Raw genomic sequence first — 14086 nt, 5'->3', positions numbered from 1 at the left:
AATCTCTGCTCTCATCCATCCATGTCAGACCTAAATCTTGTGATTTCTTCCAAAATAGCCCAGGCCACACCAGGAAGGTCTCCAGGCCTGTATTTCGCTTCTTCGGTCCAGCTGCAATTCTCCCCACTCAAGTCCTTCCACAGGCCTGTTAACAGCACTGCCTTTCAGCACTTAGTTCTGATCCAGCTGCCGTTTCCAAAAGCAAATACAAATAAAGAAGTTTGGGGTTTTTACGTCAACATTTATCCCATCTTCTTCCTCCGCACAATCTACACTAGTATCTGATTTTGTCACCAGCCCTTTTATGTCTTACCTGCACACACCCCTGGCAGGCTCTTTCCTGTAGTGTCTGCCATACTCTATCTTCTGCAGAAAAAAAACATTAGCACATAAAGATCTTATTGATACTTATATGCTCATTTTGCACATCACTGCATTCATTTTCTCACTGAGATTAAAACATTTATCAGAATTTGTTAAAGCCAGCTGTATTTGACTGGGTTATGTTTAGAAGAAAGGAGTTTGATCCAGACATCATTCTTCATAGTACATCTGCTAGTTCTTCTAAAAGGTTTTTAAATATATATGCTTTTCACATTTTAAACAGTGTTTTCAGTTTATTCTTCCTTCTACCAGCATAAATAGTGGTCAAGGAATGTTTACAATGTGCTTACTGGATCTAAAAAGCATCTCATGATTCTTCATTCCCTGGCTTTGTAAAATGCTCTAAATCTTTTATATAATTTTCATGGTTTGAAGGAGAGCTCCATTTTTAAATCTTTTACACAAAAATGCTAAAAGATCTTTTTAATCTGCCTTCTTTCCTTCTCATATTAAAAATTCTCTTTGTTCTTTGCTAAGTGGTTTCTGCATTACGATAAGGTATGTACAGTCAGAAGGTATGTACAGTCAGAGTTTATATATTATTAGAAAACTATGGAATTGAAGTTTACAGAATATTGCCCAAGTTTCAGGATTTCATTATTTTAAAAAAAGATGGGAAATGAGGACAACCTGGAAAATATGATTTCAGTGTAAGGTGGGGGGGGGGGGGGGGGGGGGAGAGGCAATTTAAAAAAAAGTTCATATATTTCAATTCCAGAAGGGTTCCCTTATAAAATAAACAATTGAAAGATACATTTCTGTAAATGGGAAGCAAGGATTATCATCATATTAACAATTGGCATACTTAATATTTATTCTGGTCCTTGCTGAAAATGTAAATGCAACTCACAGCCAATGATTGTTCTTTCAGACTGCCCCCAGTTGTTTGTTGATGGGGGTGGTTGAAGAGGGGATTAATTTCTTTTTTTTTTTTAAACCCACTGAACACGATCGATTGGACAGATACAATCCAAACATATTTATCTGTTTATAACTTCTCTCCTTTTGATGCTATTAAGAAAGCATTGTGAAAAAAAAAAAAAACAAACCTCAGTTCTCAAAATATTTGTGCTGTATGTACAGGTAGAATGTTTTTTACTGTAGCTCTAGTCATGAAGAAAAATATAGGAGCCTCAGTTCACACTCAGTCTGATCCCTTTTGTAATGACTACTCTCTAATACTGTTTAATTGCCTGTGAAGATGCGAACAGGCCTAAAATCCATAATAATTAGCTTAAGATAACTGGCTGAGGTTCATGCAAATCATCTGATATCAGCATTTCTGCTTACTTTGCACAGTAAAAGGAGAAAATTAGGAGGAATAATCTGTGAATGCAGTGGAAAGGAAAAAAGAGCTTTGTTTACTAAGAATTTCTCTTTCCAGCACACCTTCTAGCTTTTCCTGTATGCTGCAGATGGTATCCATAAGGACACACAAGCCATATTCAGCATCTGTGTGTTGAAATTCATATTTGCAGGCTAGCTATGAGCCAAAATTTGCAAGGAGAAAAAGAAACTACTGAGAAAGACACAAGACAGACACGAAGAACCAAATCCCTCCTGCCTCTCTGCTTGGTGTCAGTTAGTAAGAGAAAAGATCTGTAGCCTGCAAAATTTCCCATGTTTGTTTTTAGGGCAATGAACCACCTACACTTCAGTCTGTGTTTAATAGGATTCTTCAAGTGATATCAGTGCATTTAGCATCACCAGTTGCTGCTACATTCCGGATGATAAACTAGCTAAAATGGGAACACACTACTGTTTATCCATTCACCTGAACAGACACTTCTCAGGGTTTAAAATTGCTGCTGTTTTTACATTGCACCTACAAATGAAAATCAAACCAGTGACTTCACTGCATGAAAACAGGTCACAGAGGTAGCATATACTATCTAGAAACCAACACACCACTTACGTGCTATATGCAGGGCTTTAATTAAGTCTGTAGTTAGAAACTTATCTTACACTATGAAATGAAACAGTAATATAGGAAAGAAAAAAGAAAGAAAAAAACCACCACAACAAAAAACCCCAACAAACTTCAGATAAAACCTAGACAGTATTGGCTCTATTTCTGGTCAACAGAAAAGGGTTGGACCTTTTTATACTGTTACATCCCCTCCAACCTGCCTCCAGCAAATGAGCATATGCATACCCAGATGAGGTTAAGAAGTATACCCTGGAACTTGTGGTTTGTGCAGAAAGATCGTAGAGGAAAAAATAAGGGGTAAGGGATGAAAGAAATAACAGGTATATTCATTTCTCTCCTTAATGTCATTGTTGTGGACAATACTATCACCTATATGGAGTTGTTGAGTTTCCTGTCAATGTCTTCATTCCAGTCTCAAACATTCCAGTGAACATTCTGCTTGGCTGTAAAGAAAAGAAAATAGATGGAACGAGTAACATGAGCAGCAGGTCTTTAAAGAACATTTCTGGAATGTGTGTGTGTGTGCGTGCATGGGTGTTTATATTTCCACGTATATATTTTTATTTCAACATTTCTTTAAAGTTGCTGAAAATATTTTTGTGTGTGTGAAACTTTGGTCTTGTAAACACTGACATTAGAAAATGTATTAACCACCTTATAATTGTGAAAAATAATCTCAGTAATGGCTGGCAGTCATGTTTAAAAACTTGTTAGATGCCTAGGATTGAGAGCTGTTATTGAATGTCTCTCATGTTCTTCAATGAATTCAGAGAAATAATTCATTTTATCTCACACCTTTTAAATTACTGCAGCCAAGTACATACACATGCACCATAACATTCTGTAATATTTTGGTTTAAACACCACAATTGAAAAAAGTAGCCATGGTCACAGTACATATCTGCCTTCTTCACAAAGATATATAGATGAAAGTGTGGTTGGAGAAACCACAAGAGTATCTTTTAAAATAGTAACATCCTTAACTTTTTTCAGAAATTGTCATTTATTTGGAAAGGCAGGGGAGCAACCTTCACTATGTTTGGGTGACACAACCAACTTTTTATTCCACTGTTTTAAATCAAGTATTTTGCCAGTGTCTGTAAAATTAGTGCCAAGACTGTTTCTACTGAGATTAATGGTAAAATATCTAATGCATCAGTGGTGTTGGATTTCACTCATCACTTAAAATACTGGCTATTTATTTATTTACTTATACATGATTCTTCAAAAGAATAAAATTATACCCTACAGTGAAATGCCGTTCAGTTTGGCTCCCCACTATCTGAAGAAAAGAATGCACTGACTAAACATTATGGAGCTGATTTCCAGAAGGCTACACAAGAGAGGCTTGCAATGAGCTCTTAGTTCTGCTCAGTTTTCTCTTAAACTAAACATTTCAAAATCTATGAAACACACACAAAATTTCCATTTCTCTGACCATTCCGAATCACAATTCAATATGTATCAACTGGGCTTCTGTCAACATAATTGGTTACAGCAGTCAGATTTTCAGAAAAGCTTAGCTTCAGCTTTGCCACCAAAACAAATGAGATTATCAGAACAAGCTCTGCATACAAGATGCTGACTTCTTTGAAAAATCTGCGCGCAAGTGTCATGGTTGGAGCTGCTTGATGCTGGCCTCTTCTGAACATTTAACCTTCATCTAAGTACCAAAGTGGTGCCAAATCCTCTTTAGAAAGCCCATTCCCCCGACTGTCTTTTCTCCCTGTAAAAATCCACTCTACTGCATCTGCAGGATTAGCAGAATAAAATAGGGTATGGAAGGGATGCCATATGTAGTCCAACCACTTCACTTTTTACCAGTTATTCCTGCTGCTCATTGCTCCATCCCACAGGAATATTTATTTTAATTATTAAAGAGTAGAAAAAACAGAAAAGACCTTCTGAACTAACTTGTCTGTTCTTATGAATTTCTCAAGATGGGCTTAGACTAAAGAAAGAGCTTCTAGATGCTGATGTAAATTCACATTTTGATGGATTTTGTATTGATTACCAACGTCAATGTGAAAGTGTGTGTTTATTTCAGCCTGAAGAAAAGAATTTCTAAAAATGGGCATCCAGCTGCCTAGTAGTCTTTGAATTCAGAGTGATGGCACAGAGCAGCCTGTTTAGTTGTGGCTTCCCTTTTGTCTTGCTCGCTTATTATATCCAGTGACTTCGACAGGTATTCCATCTTCTGCCCTGTAAGAACCATGTAAATACAGTTATATTAATAAATATAGGACATATTTAGATCAAATTAAAGTATTCTATAGAGAGGCTTAGCTTGTTACTGATTGCGATCAGCATGAACACAAAGCTAAAGGGTTTGTTCCCAGGAACAAAGGAAAACTGGAATTCTATAAGCATCCTTTGTGGCCCCTTAAGAATGGGAGATCTGAGAATTTTGCAGAACCATGTGGCCTTTTCATTTATTACCATAACCCAGAGGGAGACAGAAGGTGGAAAAGAAATAATACAAGCACTGAATTACAGATAGAATAAGTTTAGAGTTTAATGGTGGAAGACTATTCACAAATGCCAAAGACCATCAATATATTAATTTAATATAGCTGTGGCCTCCCTGAGTCTATCTCTAGCCATCAGCATTTCCAGATCAGTTGAATGATGAGACAAAATGGAACTTCTGATGTGATACTTTCTGTAACCACACACATAAATTAAACTTGCTGTTGGGATGACAGACAGTTACACTTCAGTCATAGCCAAACGACCACACTCAATATAAGGCAAGTGGACTAAATGCAAGAGCTCAGACAAGATTGTCTGAACGTGAAGATCTCAAGGTCCTTCTTGAACATATGAAGTACAGTATGGTTGTATGCTAAATTTATACTAGAGAACAAAAGGTAAGAAATAGGTAAGAGCAACTGGAATATCTGGTTGTGAGACAGCGCACTAATTCTTGGTTTCTTTTTTTTTTCCCCCACAGTAAAAGTCTCTTTGTTTAAAGCTAATTATAACTTGGGATGGATGGCAGTATATTGTACAGTATAAAATAGCAACATTTTATACAAGGAAAAAAAACCAGAGTGGTAGAGACTTTGAATTTATTATTACAGCCATTTACTTCACTATGGCTCAATTTAACTAGATTCTATGCAATACAAATATACACTGTGGTTCTCCAGACAAGATGCTGTAGAAGTGTGAAACAAAACAGAGACCAAGAAGGGAAAGAGAATAAGGTAATTAATGGGAATACACTTTGCAGAGCAAAGGTTTTGTCTGAGCATGTGCAGAATGCAAAAGACAAGAATTTTGTCTCTGTCTATTAAGACTAGATCACATTTGCTGGAAAAGACAATTTCAAGAAGCGGCATTTGAGACTTTGGATGGAATTTATCTTCTTTGTCGCTAGCAACAAACAGATTTGATAAGCATTTTAATGCTGCACTATTTTCTTAACATGTTTTACTTTGACATTTTACCTACTTAAAAACAGTTAAATACAACTGCAAATTAAATGTAGCATTTAATTGTGTATTAAAGCAAAACATCCCACTCAATCTGAAATCAACATATGCTTTGGGGTTTTGTTTAGCTTTGTGGAAAAGAAAAATAAATATCAATTTTCCTTTGGGGTTGTCCCTTAACATTCTTATTTTGGTTCCTCAGGCAAATTTAAAATAAAAAGAAAAAAAGAAGAGCTACAATCATTCACAGAGCTGTACTCCTGCCACAAATTGCTAGGCCATTAATGGTCTGTCAGTGAGGAGATGTTGGTAGGGAAATCACTTTCTCAAGCACTCTTTTAAGAAACTATTCCTGATCATTCATTTGTGCTCTTTTCTTTTTCAAATATTACTTTAAAGGTTTTGCCGTTGCTGTTGCTCATGACAGCAGCACGCAATAAATTAGCGCAGTAGTGTAAAATCTGCTAGCTTTTCACAATTATTTATTACGTTATAGCACAGAGGAAAAGATGGAGCTTCATACCTGTTAGGGGTAATAGTGACAAACCAGGCAAGTAGAAACAAGTAAGTGTAAAATAACTGCAAGTAACTTGCACTCTGCTGGGTGAAATCCTGTTGCTCCTGAGATCAGGGGTGCTTTTGCCAGTGTTGCCGCCAGATGCAGTGGGCTGAGAAGTGCCCATCTTTACATCCTGCAAGGAATTCCCCAGCCAAAATCCACAGTCAATCCTAACACAGAGATTATGAGACAAACTATAACTTGCTCAGTGATATAAATCCCAGTTCAGCTCTTACAACTGTCCTAATGCTGTTATCAAAGGAGTAACTTAATATCGCTGACCCAGTTCAACAAGGTGATAAAAGGTGATAAAGGGAAGTATTCGTCATGGTTAGGTTAACACATGCTGTCAGTGAAACAAAACTGATCCCGGTGGAGATCACTTGAAGGGACTCAAGCTAGTCTTCCCTCCTGAATCACCTGGGGGAAAAAAAAGCAGCTCGTGCTCCTGTGCAAGCCTCCCCTTTTCCCCAGCATTCATTCATGTGGTAGAGAGAATCTAGAGGATATCTGCACTGTGGATACTCCGCTACTGGATGGGGAGGAAAAAAGGCTGTTATAACTCCCCATACAGGTTAATGCCTTCAGTAGTTTAATGGTAATATACATATAAAAATACTTATAAACCTCTAGGAACATGCAGCAGAAGACAAAAAGCAAAATAGTCAAAATATAGGGAGGCAAAATTATAGTAAGAGAAAGGACAACAGCCTGCCCAAATATTCCTTTACCAGAGTGTTTATTAGACGGCTATTCTGGCTATTTTGTCAGACATTCGTTCCCTCTCTTTTTCTTCCACTCTCTTTTTTGTTGTGACTGTTCTCATTGTTTGAGAGTTGAGAAGAATTTCAAATGAAGGAGTTACATTTTCAATAATACATCAAACATAATCTCAACACATTCAAAAGTGATGGGACCCATAGTAAATTACATGTTGCAAGGCCTCATCAGCTGAAGCGATTACTCCATTTCTTCAAGCCATTTTAAAAGAGCCAAGAAACTGATGCTATTTACATCATGTATATAAATAACACGTATCTCATATTTATATAAAATGTGTGAGATGGGTGAATATTTCTGCAAGTGTTCATTTGAATTTTAACTTGAATTCATATTAGCAGTGATTGCACAATGGAGACAATGATTGTACCCAACCCCTTTTGAATTTTCTCCCCTTAGTGTTTCAATAAGTCTCTGCTTTTTGCATGAGCTTTCTCAGAGGCAAGGGCTTGTGATGACAAGTGCAGTATTTATGGAGGATGATATTTCAAAAAGTCATTTCAGGAGTGCTCCTGAAGATACAGCCATCTAAAGACAAACTCATTGTATTATGAAGAGTGATAAGGGGAAAAAAAGAAAAAGAAAGAAAAGAGAAGGTTGGGGGTTTTTTTTCTGCTATTTCGTTTGGAGGTTGCTTTGATTTCATTTAAAATGTACATATAAGCACCGTAAAACTTAAAACCTTGTTTGATAGATTTCAGAAATGTTATCAGAGACAAGAAGCATTTGTCAATAAAGTTTTTCAGTCCTGCAGAGAGATATGTAAGAGCGTGTTTTTCTTTTTATGCATGTTAGTACAACTGGTAAAGGTAAGTAATTTTGCAAGAAATTGCAGTTAATCACATAACAGTAGATTACATAGCACAGCGGGCTTGGCATACGACAGTGCTTCACATTGCAAGTGGGTAACATTTCCAAAATCCCACATAGGAGAAAACAATGAGCCACCCACACAAGGCACTGAAGCACCTTGCAGGAAAGAAGTTTACTTTGCTAATGAAAGCTTTATAACCAATAAATCTCACTTTCTTGGTATTATTTTACATGGTGTAGGGTACAATTCATCACAGGATGACCTTATTCCCCAAAATTCCTTACCAGACCCCTCAAGGCCAGAAAAGTAACACATCAGAAGGAGGATGTGAATGTGGATTTCATCTGTGAGGACTCTGGAAGTGGAAAAGAAAAAGTAATAAAAAGTTATGCTCATTCATTCAGAGAGTGAAAATAACACATACTCTGCTGATGGCTGAGGAGTGCAGCTAGAATTCCAAATACTACTTTTAATTTGTTTATTATTCAGTCTGTAGAATAAATAATAGCACTTAAAAACAAATATTACCTATGAAAAACAAGTATATTTAAGAAAATTATACACCATCCTGAGAAATTCTAGAATTATAAAGAGAAGTTAAAATTGACCATGTTATTCACCATAGCTATTTAAAGTTCCATTATGCAATCCCATGTCATCCCAGGTCAGTATTGCCTACCAGAAATATCACACAGAAGTTCTCCCCCAGATCCCAACCAGATCAAAAATGCAGCATGAGTGGGCCACTTTTGTACAATTATGTTTGCTTCCTGGTTTAGAAGCTGTTTTCAAATTTCTATCCTCTGACACGCTTTTTTAGTAAAAGTCAGTCAAGATTAGCTGGGACTCTCATGACTAAAAAACACAATGGCTGAAGGACATAAACTTTGTGAAAATCGAGGTGACTTCCCAAAAGACTTTGATGCATCCCCCACAAGCTGGCAATGTCATAGGCATTTCCAAACCTACTACAAAATTAATCAGTGAAGTCTCATACCCACTTGACATACAGAAGCATTCTTATTTATGTTAAACAGTTAGGAATCTGAACTCTGAGCCCCAGAAAGTTAAAAGCCTGTATTTCAACTATGACTAATATTTTTGGTATTGTAATTTGCATTTAATTGGGACTGATTTTTCAGAGTTAGAGAGCACTTCTGGCCTACGATGGACAACTGAATAACAGGCAAATAAATCAGTTTTTTAAAACACTGGCCTTAAAGAACTTTTCTGCAGAAAAAACAGCATGTCATAAAAATACAGTGAGGAGAAGCCATTTCTAGTCCTGTAGCTGAGCCCCAAGGCAACCTTTTAGTTAATATACATACGGCAAAAGCAGATTTGTATGGTTTTTTACAGTTTCTATGCGTAATATAGTGGAAATAGCTTTGTACTTTAATTCACATTTGCCCCTACAAGACCCAAGTTGACAGAGCACTCATTCTTTGGCACTGGAGATCTGAAGGCAAGGCTGCAATGTAACATGGCCCTGGAGCCACTAGTTATTCAGCTCTGGATCTTAAAGGAAGTTTTGGGGGACAACAGGAGAAAATAAAAAAAAAAAAACCCAAACATAACTAAACTAACTTTGCATAGAAGTTGTTCCTCTAGGGCATGAAGAAGAAACTTTAACTATGCCAAGAAAAGAGAAGGAAACAAGCCTGAAATGTACTCGATAGAGTCAGGCCAAAACAGTGGCAATTCCAAGTAATGAAACAGGTTCTGAGGGATCTTTGCAAATGAAAATTGGCAACTGGCACCGAGCCACTCTTGTAATGAGTCAGCACTGAAGTCGCTACTACAGCCAGTGCTTTGCCACTCCTGAGTAATAAGCTTTGTTTGGGGAATGTCAGCTCAATTTATTACACGTAGATTAAATTTTATTTTCTATTACATTGACAAATTATATACAGACAGGCTTAAGAAAACCTCCTTTGCTGTTAACATACATTTGTTCATATTTCTTATACCTGCAGTTCAAAAAAGGCTGACGGTCATCAGAATTGTTGAATTATTACTAATTATGATTATATTTGTAAGATAACAGAAACAACATTCCAAAAACATATATGAGCACTTGATTTCCATTGCATTAGGAAAAATATCTAAACACTTAAAATACATACTCTAATGTTTAAAAAGCAACTCAGAAAAACAAAGTTGGAGTTTACATGCAGGTCCTACACAAAAAGTTCAAATGTTTAAAATACCCCAACATTAGGCACGATTTACATGCTCAGCTAAAATGCAGAGCAGTCAACAGGTCATTTACTTATCTTCTAGCACTCTGTAAAATAAGGTGTAAATAAATTAAATGAACTTGCTTAATAGCCAGGGTAACACCAGAAGTAAAATAGTGACTTTTTTAAGTGCCGTTTTGCAGGAAAGGAACACATCAGACAGATTCTCTACAAGACACTGAATCCACTTAAGTATGCTGACTCTGGCATATTGTACTACATGCCATTTTCAACTTGTCAGTGGGCTAGCAGCTTTCTTCCTCTCCCTGTCCAAATCTTCAGCATTTTGAAACTTAAAAAATATTCAGTTTGCAAAAGCTTTCTTGTTAGATTTTTGTCTGTTTTTCCACTATGATAGTGCTTCTTGGTTGTGCCTACCTGCATATTTGTCACTCTTAGTGAACGTTGAGCCCACTGACTGATTTGAATTAATTTGAAAGATCAAGATCAGAAAGATAGGTTGGGTCCTAGTAACTTTATGAAAAATAGAGAAACCCTGGAAATGCCCACATGAGAAGGCAACTCCTCATACCTGCTCCCACCAAGGGAAAGCTCATGGCAGCGTTTACGCCTTCTTAAACAACAAAATCAAGCAGAAAAATCAAACCCATAAGAAATCAGATTTCATTCATTTTTACAGTTATGGAAACACTGTTAATTAAATGCCTGCATGATGGGAAAGGTATCTACAGAGAAGTGTCATTTCCCAGGTCCACCCATACATTAAAGATAGATCCTCAGTACAGTCTCTTATAGAAATGTAACTTAGGTATTATGTGGCTCCATATAGCCCTGACTCATCTGTAGCACATTCCCAGTTCTTTCCTTTAGAAAATCAGGATCACATTTAGCATCAGATGAACCAGTATTTTGGAGGGAGCAGGGGAGATCATCCACTGGAAAGCTCTAGCCAGATTAAAATTAACTTTGTTTCTATTCAGCAGTGCAAAATAATCCTATCAAGCTAAAGAACAGACACTCTGGTTTTCTTGGCAGGGGTCTCTTACTGGCTGGCTGAAAGACCCTCCCTATACTCTTCAGGCCTGTGCGCTGACATTCCTGCTAACCGCTGTAGCTGCACCTCCCTCTGTCCCTCAGGGCCACAGAACTGCAAAACCAGTGGCATTTCGTAGGTGGGTGGATAGCCTGGGCAAAAACTTAGGAAATCCCCAAATTTAAAAACACTTGCTTTGCCAGCTGAAATGAAAACAAAAATTTTCACAAAGGGAGAATATTTTAGGAGTGTTTTCAGGCAGTAAAGCAGCTACACATAAATTCTTTTATAATCCTGCCTAGTCTGTGGAAGGAAACAGAGACATACTCTCTAAGGAGACGGACGAGATCCTATGTTTAAACTGAAGGTAAAGAAATGCAATGAATGCATGAGGGGGGATTGTTCCTTTTTCCTTTTGTCCCTTTCTTTTTTAATGTAGCTTTCTGGAGAAGCTCACTAGCACAGGACAGGAAAGTCCTCAAGAGTGAAACAAGGATATGCATCTCAACTTCACCATGGGCAAAAGAGTGTATTTTTTGTTGAAAAAGCCAAGTGGTCGCTTTTTGGATGACTGCTACCATGAAGCAAGGCACAGAGATGTCCCTTCTGTAGAAAATGGAAATTATGAAATGGTGCTATCCCACAGAAAGACTGACAAAATGTGGCTTTTGCTCTAGAGAAGAGACGCCTAAGCACACTTTCAAAGGCAGTTAAAATAGTGACATTACTGTCCTTAACAAAGAAAAATTAAGAAACATAATTGCTGAGTGTGTTTCACAGAATAGCAGTATAGCTGAATATTTTCACCATAAATGAAGTCAAGGATGTCTGAAGAGGTTGAAAGTATGCACTTATACTACAAGAAAGTAAAAAGTCTTTAAGTCGAAAGCCAACAGCTTAAGATAAGACTAAAGTATGAGCATGTGGCTGTTGCTGCTTTTAATAGGCAGCAGTTTAATAATACTTATTTCTGCCTTGCTGTTCTCCTAATATGACAGCAAGACTGAAACGGTAATCATGTTTGGGAGACCTGAGGTAGCGTTCGGTGAAAGCACAAGTAGTAAAGAAATAAGAGAAACATGACATTAAATCATTCTTTTTTGTGTACTTATCTGTAAGATCTTTCTTCATGTCACATATAATTGCTTTAAGTATTGATTCATCATCCGCTCTCCAATATTAGTAATTCTTGAAATACAGTCTTTGGTTTCAGTGAAATTCAAGTTATAATTTAAAGTAAAAGCTGCTGCTTTATTTTCAGGAGAGACACAAGTCTTCTATAATACCTACTCTTAAGGGATTTGGGTTTTTACCATCAGCTTGTTTTTTTCCAATATTATTGGAAGATCTATATTTCTGTTCTAAAATATAATTTAAAATATGTATTGAACACATTTTAAACAGCAACTGCAGTACAGGAACATACACAATACAGAAATGTTTCTTCAAGTCAACGAAAAAAATACATGAAAAGTCAGAAAAATGCAAAGAGCATCTATTTACAAAGAGCACTTTCCTTTTCACCTTCAATCTTCACCTTTCACTACCTAGTGGGGTTTTTTTGACATACATGGACAGCTACTAAAGGAGGTGGAAAAGTGCTACTAATGTGGTGGAAATGTCCTACTAAAGATAGCCTCCTTTGAGCAGAACATAGAAGACCACCTGTTGTATTTTCTGTTTATTTTGCTTTATTCAGTAGCATCTAAAGAAACATTATTGTAAGCAAATCTACCTCATCTGCATAAAATGTTTATATTCCCTAATGAATGCTCACTTATGGCAAAAGAGTTCTTAGCCGTTTCCAGTCTGAACATGTTGGACCATCTAAAATAACATTTCTCTTCAGTAAAATACAAAGATGGGTTGGGCTAAACATTTGTATCTACATTAAGGTATTAATAACACCATCATTTTGTTTACAACACGGATTTTTATAAGCATCACTTTTTCTCCTTGGAAGACACTATCAAAATAGAGATCTAAATCAAATACTTGAAATAAAAAGTAAGGGCATCTATAAGATATTGAAGTCCCTTAATCTCCAAAGGTCTTGGAGATGCAGAATCAGGAGTGATTCTGTATTATGAGACAGGCAAGTCCCACTTGGATGTGGTTCATGTGAGTGCTCAAGGTACCCCATGCACTGCAGTGAGTATGCTCAATTTCTCAGCACATGTACTGTAGTTGTTTTCTGGACATACAGAAGTGCTGATGGTAAGACATCTGGAAAAATATCTGATTGTCAAAGACACCAGTGCTAAATAATGGAGCTTATGTGTCCTTACAAAGTACAGGGTCTATTCCCTATCAAGTATATGGAGCTCTTTATGAATACTAAGCATTTTCACCAATAGTGTACAATTTAGGTATAATTTCCAGCTAGATACATTCCACAGTAAAGGCCTTTTAATGGACTACGAAGAATTAATATCATAAGAATATGAGAAGACTGTTTTGGGTGACAAGTTATATTCAGCTCAATTCCTAGAATTCACATTAGGAGCCTCTAAAACACATTTTCCTTCCTCAACATTAAGAACACACTGAATCAGTGTATCAAGAAGAATCAACTCAACTGCCAGTGCAATTGCCACAGGGAATTGTCTCCATCATTGCAACACAATATATTTGCCTGGGCATATCACACTAACTCACTATCTCACTACATTTAGCAGAAGAGACTGCCAAATTACTGTTTAATTCAGTGAAGATACAGATCTAAGCAGCCTATTAAGATCTTTGCTTTGACTTATGGTCTGATTTAAAGTGACAATTCAAATCTGCTCTTGTATAACCATAAAATAATGGGATATTAATAATACAGTTTATGCATTTCATGCCAAGCTAAATTTTAAGCATATTATCAAGATGCGATGAAATATTTAAAAATTAAAGTGGAATGATAAATGAGGAGGCTGGAGAAAGGTAACTAAAGCACACAAGTT

General features: G+C 36.7%; 1 long non-coding RNA gene across 1 annotated transcript; it reads right to left on the bottom strand.

The window, feature by feature from the left end:
- Positions 1–330: 330 nt before the first annotated feature.
- On the bottom strand, positions 331–4378 carry LOC115339041. The gene is made up of 3 exons (XR_003922616.1): positions 4303–4378; positions 2684–2757; positions 331–366 (listed from the first exon to the last, which is right to left on the bottom strand). It is a non-coding gene; the product is annotated as an uncharacterized LOC115339041 (long non-coding RNA).
- Positions 4379–14086: the final 9708 nt, after the last annotated feature.

Source organism: Aquila chrysaetos, chromosome 3, assembly GCF_900496995.4.
Source record: "Aquila chrysaetos chrysaetos chromosome 3, bAquChr1.4, whole genome shotgun sequence".
Lineage (NCBI taxonomy): Eukaryota > Metazoa > Chordata > Aves > Accipitriformes > Accipitridae > Aquila > Aquila chrysaetos.
Note: the sequence above shows the minus strand (reverse complement) of the source record. Positions and strands in the feature narration are given on the sequence as shown.